Source organism: Nannospalax galili, unplaced genomic scaffold, assembly GCF_000622305.1.
Source record: "Nannospalax galili isolate Female #2095 unplaced genomic scaffold, S.galili_v1.0 scaffold956, whole genome shotgun sequence".
Classification (NCBI taxonomy): domain Eukaryota; kingdom Metazoa; phylum Chordata; class Mammalia; order Rodentia; family Spalacidae; genus Nannospalax; species Nannospalax galili.
This window is the reverse complement of record NW_008337440.1, coordinates 287-7,643: the sequence shown is the minus strand read 5'-3', so window position 1 is coordinate 7,643 and position 7,357 is coordinate 287. Positions and strand designations below refer to the sequence as shown.

Sequence of the window (7,357 nt, the reverse complement as noted above, 5' to 3'; positions counted from 1 at the left end):
GCTTCCTGTGCCTGCCTGAAGATGTAATCAATCAACTTACTGCTCTGGCCACCCTTACCACCATGCCTCCACTGTCATTAGGGACTCCAATCCCTCTGGAATTTTAAGCCAAATAAACTCTTCCTTCTATAACTGGCTTTATCATGGTGTCTTATCACAACAATAGAAAAGTAACTAATACAACTACTCTGCTTTGTGTTATAAATAGAGGACCAAGAAACACAGACCTTTTTCTTTTAAGATAGGGTTATCCTTTGATAGCAAAGCTGTTGAGCTTTGTGTCATGGAGGGCATGTTGCCCCAAGCAAGGGAAACATGACACAAGGGACCAACCTCCAACCACTCCATCTCCTTTAACTTCCATTTGGAATAAAGTTAGTTTTATCTTAAGAAACAACCACTTTTAGCCATCAGGGGAAATGCTAACCTAAGCAGTGAGGCATGCCCTTTCAGCTACCCTGAAGAAAATGTCTTCCTCCTCCTTCAAAATGCACCTGCATTGTGTGGACAGCTACACCTACCAGACACACCACGCATACCTGAAGAGATGGAAGTGGTGGTAACCTTTCCCTATCCCCCCATCCCACTATGCATTACAAAGCTTCGGTGACAGGAAAAATATGGGGGTTGGGTGTTAGTGATTAAGAACTTGACCCAACTATAAAATCCCTAGACAATCTGTTGGAGGACCCACCTTTCCAATCTCACTGGTCAAGCACCTGGTGATAGAACCACCCCTAGGAAGACAGGTTTACCTTAAGTTATGCTAAATAGATGGGTGGAATACCTGGCGTGTTAATGAGGTAGCAAATTTTTCCTGCCTGGAATCTGCCTTGTAATGCTGAACTCTGCAGAACTTCTGACCAGCCATAGTCATGTAGGTCTCTGTAAGTCTGTCTGCTTTCTGCTGTTTGGGTCCATCCTTCAATTTGTTTGTGAATGAGACTAAGAACCCTCTAGGGGGACCCTCACTCCCCCCATTTCAGTATAGACCAAAACTATGGACATACGGTGTCTTACTTTAATTAAGAGACAAAATGACCTACAGCAGCAGTATGTGAATGTGCTTTGCAGACAATGATAGACTGGCACCATCTTTAGAAATATTCTGGAAAAAAAATCCTTTTGTACCCTTTGTATGTTCAGAAAGTAGCATTATCAGAAACCCTCAAAAAATCAAATAAAATAAACAAATAATAAAAAAAGTGTATATTTTATGTAATGCATAAAATAGATATTTTTAAAATCTTATAAAAATAAAATTAATAGGATGGGGATCTAGCTTTCCAAGATCTTTGGGGAGTATAAGGCCTATTATTAATAAATTTGTTTTGAATGAAAAAAAGAACTTGACCCAGCTATCCTGATCAATGGAAACATGATTAACTGGAGCAGAGGAATAAAAATATCTTGATATTTCACCCTTTGAGTTATGATGGGGACAATTAGGACAACTGGAAGAGGGAAGAACAGAGTCGGATGAAGAGCTAGGAAGGGCTTGATGGACCACTGGAAGTCTAGTCCACTTAGCTTTTGTATTGGAAGGGCTCATTGCCAGTCTCATTGTGGATGAAATCTTCTTTCATCGCAAACAGGTCGGAATCAACAGAAGCCCAATGGTCTTCAAAGTAACCCTTCCAGCCGACAGTTCCAGAAGTGGGGATGCTTACTTAGTGCTACTGTTGGTAACACCAGCAGAAGTCATTGATGTTGGAGGTTATATGGAATCCAGTCAGATATTGGGTATTGTCAGGGCCCCCTTGGAGTCATAGGTGCTTAATGTTTCTGATGCCATTTGCTTAGCTTTTCAGTGGCCTCCTTAATGTACTTCAGACCGTTCTTCTCCTGCATGGCTTTGGTGTTATAGTAGATAGGGCCATTCCGATTCCCAGGAATGGGCTTACAATCAAAGTTTGCTATCATCAAAGTCTTTACATGCACTATGCAAGATGAAACCAGTTCCTATGTGAAATTCCCACTGGGCAGGCATGACCTCAGCATTTGTCCTTGTAACTCTTACTCCAGACATAAACAGGCTTGTGAGTGAGCCTCCATGATATCCCTGCCATAGGTGTCATCTGATTCCACACCACAGAAATATGAACCTTGAGGCTCAGAGAAGTCATGGTAAGGCCACCCAAAAGGGTGTCCATCTGTCCCCATCAAAGTATAGTGTTGTTCTTTTCCAAACCAAGGGTGCTAGTTGCTCACCATGTCCTTCATTTGTTTACAGGTGTGAGGTAAATTGGTCTCTGCAGCTTCTGGTTATACTTAAAAATACAGATCACCAGTTTGTTAAGAGTCTTTGTGAAGGGGATTCTGAAATATGGCAACAGGGATGAGATATATGTTGCTAAACTAAAAAGTACTAAGGCCCTCAAAATTCCACTCAGGTAACTCTTCTGGGCTCACAGTCCAGAGTGCAGTCCTTCAACTCAGACTTACATGGCTTGGACTTTCTCTCCCTGAAGCAGGGACATGTACATTTGCTTGATGCCTTTGTTCAAGTGGGATCTTGCTGAGGTGGCCGTGGCGGAAGGTTTTCTGGGGGGCAGGTGGACAGATGGATGGACAGATCATGACAGCAACCAAAGAGCAGAGAGGAGATCTGTGTGCAGCTCAGACTCCGGGCTCTTCTGCTCTCAGCTGCCTGTGTTCTGTTTTTATGAGAACAAAAGGAAGTGAGCATGAGTATTTCTTTCTCCGTGTGTTTGTGTTTGTGTGTGTGTGTGTGTGTGTGTGTGTGTGCATGTGAGTGTGTGTGTTCTCTATTTTGGGGATGGGGCAAGAAAAAAAGGATCTCTTAATGTGCAGTTCCTGTGCACCTGAATATATAAGTGTCCTATATATACATATGATGTACATGTATTTTAATTTCTGTTCCACAAAGTCCTGCTGTAAGATTTGTATGTGTAACCTATAATTATTACTATCCTCACTTAAATTTTTCTTCTCTGGTCATTTCATGCTAAATGTCACTTAAATAATGTTGGATAGTGTTATTAGGAATCTCCTTCAACTACTTGTTAGTCATCTGTAGGAAGATCATTGTAATAATTGGTTAGAAAATAAATGAGAGTTGAAAATGTATAAGTAAACATAATGTAGTTGATTAGATTTAAATCATGAGATACAGTTTTGCATAAAATTTACAAAAAACTAAGTACCTTCTATAGACTCAGGCACTTGTTCTGTGTAGTACAATTGGTAGAAAATACAAAGAAATCAGTCTCTGCCTTCTAGTTTACCATAATTCTAATTAGGAAAATTTAATGATAGTATATGAAAAACTAAAGAGCCACATTTGAGAATATACTTAAGGTATGAGTCTAATCAAAGTACAATTTTAAGACATGGGGAGATTGCTTGCCCAATGATGCCTTAGACATGTAGTATTATGGTGTGTGTGTTTCTTTAGCAGTAAATTCTTTATTCGCTGTTCATTGGTAGAAGTCAGTTATCTGAGAGATGACCACACAGTCAGAAAAGCTCAATCATTTGGTATCATTATTAGGAATAACAAGAATTGTTTCTAGACTTGGAAGTTGGTTCAGTTAGTAAAGTGTTTGCTATAAAGTGCTTACCATACAAGCATGAGGACCTGAGTTCCATTTCTAGCACCCACGGAAAAAGTTAATATGGTGGGGCTGGAGTGATGACTTAGCAGTTAAGAGCACTTGCTGTTCTTGCACTGAAGAAACCCAAGTTTCATTTGACATGGCAGCTAACAACCATCTGTAACTCCAGTCCAGGAGATCAATCACCCTCTTCTGGCCTCCACAGGCACTGCACATGTGGTACACTTACACACATGCAGGCAAAATAATTATATAAATAAATAAATAAATAAATAAATAAAAATTTAAAGCTAACATGGAGAGACAGAGACATGTGGATCTCTGGGGCTCACTGGCCTACTAGCCTACCCTCAAAACCAAGGTGGATAGTTCCTAAGGAATGACACCTGAAATTGAGCTCTAGCCATTGAACACAGATGTCCACACCCACACATACAGATATGCACCTGCACACACGCACACACACACATACATATATACACACAGACACACACACACACACACACACATACACATGCTGAAGAATTGCTTCAAGACTGAACTGTCACATATATAAAGCAATTAATTTGGAAACCCAATTCATTTCCACTAGTTATTAGAAAGATTTCAAGCATTACAAACATTGTAATTCCCCAAAGAAAATATCTTGGCAAACTTGTCTGAATAACATGAAAAAAGTACCTTGTTAAGTAAAAAGAGAGGATTAATCTAAACACTGTTTTCACAACACAATCAGAAGAGCTGAAACTAGTGATCCCCTGTTGATATATGATAGGAAGCACAGAAGCAAAGGGCCTTTCGAGACACTGACACTGTGAACTGAATTCAATGAAGAATGGTATTCTCCTGTGCGCAGTCTGTGAATGTACTATGTAAAAAATAATGATGGAGATCAACATTTTCAATCTTACTGACAGTGCCTAGGGATCATGTGGTAAGACTATGCTGGCAGCTTCATCTTAAGGTTCAGCTTTCAATTGTTATAAATTTTCACACAGAGAAAATACTTCAGAGCTAATATTTTTCAACTGGTCTCCTGGTGATATTGTAAGAAATACTGAGCAAAATTTATTCAATTCTTTTGTGTATTTTATCTGGTAAATATTTATTATTTTCTGATATTAACCCATAAACATGTCACCCTACGATTCTCAGTACTGATGAAAATATATTTCCCAGGATTTAGGATTAGGTACATTCTGTAAGCACAATAAATTGTAAATTAAGGTTGTAACACAATAGAAAATGAAAAATAGAACAGGCAAGAAATACAATAAGGCATAGTAAGTTATATTACCCAAGTCACAGTATTAGGTAAAATATATTTATCTTATAATTGTTTTTTCATCCCAATTTAACAATGTCACATTAAAAAAAGACCCTTAAGCTTACTTAAGGAATAAGTTTGCCTGGATGATTTCAAACGTGTCCCACCAACTTTTCCAACTCACATCCTCCTGAATGTCTAAAATTTCATAATTGAAAATTTCTATTTGGATTGAAACATTTAAATTGATTTTTTAAAAGGTACTTTAAGCCTTCCTAGACTTTTTCTAGTTAATATAGAATATTTGTGTTATTCCTTTCTGAGTGTGGAATTCAATATAGCAAGAATGTGAACTCAAAAGCCAGGAATTATCTTTTCTTTTTCTCCCAAAGTTCCCAGGCCCTTCTAGGTTCACTGTAACTAATTGTACAGTCACCTCAAAAAGGGAGAAGGTTTCCAGTACTGGGATTCCTGAGAGGTATACTAGCTTATGGGGAGCCATAAGAAATCAGCTGGTCCATGAAACAGTTTAAGAAAGGCAAAGATTACATCAAGAAAGATTGTAAACAAGTTTAGATCAAGAGAGTCTGAATACATCAATCTATAATCCCTGTCAGAGTCCCCTGAAGTAACATAATATGTACAGATGTGTGTCGGGAGCCGTAGGCCCCTACCCAGGGAAATAGCAAGACCTGATTCCTGGCAAAGCTGTTTTTCAGACATCAAGGCTGGCCTGGTTTGAGATTAACCAGATGACTATACTTAAAAGCCTCTCACAAACATGTTCTAACCTAGGCACTTAACGCATCAGAGACTCCCTCATTTCTCATGTAATTGCTAAGAAACTTTGGTATTACTCTGTAATCATACAAGTGTAACCTCTTAATTGATTTATAACTTGCTATATAGAATTGTGGTGTTACTATGGAATTTACTCTGTGATCAATTGGTGTGGTGTTATTGTGATAATCTTTCTGTTAATTGAATTGCTCTACTTCAATGGATTTGTCCCTGCCAACTTCCCCCTCTCCTCACTATAAAAACTTTGTGTAGATGTTCAATAAATGAGACTTGATCAGAAAGCCTGTCTTGTCTCCATTCTTCGCATCTCTTGTCCCTTTCCGTCCCCTCTCCTCCCTCCAGGTACCCACATTGACTGTCCTGCGGGTCGGGACATCTGGTGCCCAGCGTAGGGCTGGATACGGAGGATCCAGTGTGGGAAGAAGACAGCCCCCAAGGAATGCGTTCCGCAACAATTCTTCACTCTGGACATGCCGCGGGAACCTGCCTCAGCTACAAGCAGAAGTAAGTATCGGCGTCTGATTATGGGACAAGAATTAAGCAGGCACAAAATTTATGTTCGGCAATTGCAGGATGCCTTACGGATGCAAGGAGTAAAGGTTAAAATAGAGGCTTTATTTTGGCTCTTTGAATTTATTAAGGAAACCTGTCCTTGGTTCCCCTAAGAAGGAATAATAGATATTAAAGGATGGAAAAGGGTAAAAAAGGCTTTAGAAGATTACTATAAGGTCTTTGGACCCGACAAAATTCCTGTTACAGCCTTTTCCTACTGGAACTTAATCAGGGAATTAATAGATTCAAATGAATCCTCTACCAAGGCTGCCATAAAGCAAACTTCAGGCCTCCTAGAAGGCCCCCCTCCGGAGCCTCCTGGGGATACAGTAATTTCCCCTAAGGAGATAGACCTTATCTCCCTTGACAGTGATGAGGAAACGTCACCAGAGACATGTTCTAAGATTTCAAACCCTAAACATGTTAAATCAGAGCCTAACTCTAAATCCAGGGCTGATGTCAAGACACCCCAGTCTGGCACTGCACCCACGGCTCCTTCTGAGGCACACTCTTCCCCTTTAAACTCTCAGAAATGAAAGAGTTAAAGGCTGCTGTCGCCCAGTATGGCCCCACAGCTCCCTACACCATCACTCTCTTAGAGGGACTGGCAGAGCAATGGTTAACTCCCTCAGACTGGCACACGCTTGCTAAAGCGCTTCTTTCAGGTGGAGATTATCTCCTGTGGCTATCCTGCTATTATGATAACTGTAAAGAAGCAGCTAAAAGAAACCTTAACACTGAGAATGATGCTTGGACCTTTAATATGCTAATGGGCAAGGGAGTCCTCTGGGTCAGTTAAAAGAAACTATAAAAAAAAAAACAAAAAAAAACAGCTAAAAGAAATCAACAAGCCAAAAATAGATGGAATCTTAATATGTTCAATGCTAGGCTGGTGTATCTTGTGAGTTTGAGGTCACCTGGGTTGCAGGCAGACTGTGTCTCAAAAATATGATGCCCCCAACATTCCTATTTTCAAATTTATAAAGAACATTATAAAAACTTATAACAATAGTTGACTCAGATTTAAAAGAATGTATTTTTGTTTAGTACACTAGCAATGCTTCATTACTGCCAATTGTTCCACGAGTAATTCATGGTATACAATATTTTATCTCTGGAAAGGAGCCTTCCCTTTGACATTTAAAATATGATTCTTGAG

The 7,357-nt window shown here is 39.5% G+C and overlaps 1 pseudogene; it reads right to left on the bottom strand.

The window, feature by feature from the left end:
• Positions 1-1,676: 1,676 nt before the first annotated feature.
• LOC103733701 lies at positions 1,677-2,544 on the bottom strand (annotated as a pseudogene).
• Between the last annotated feature and the right edge of the window lie 4,813 nt (positions 2,545-7,357).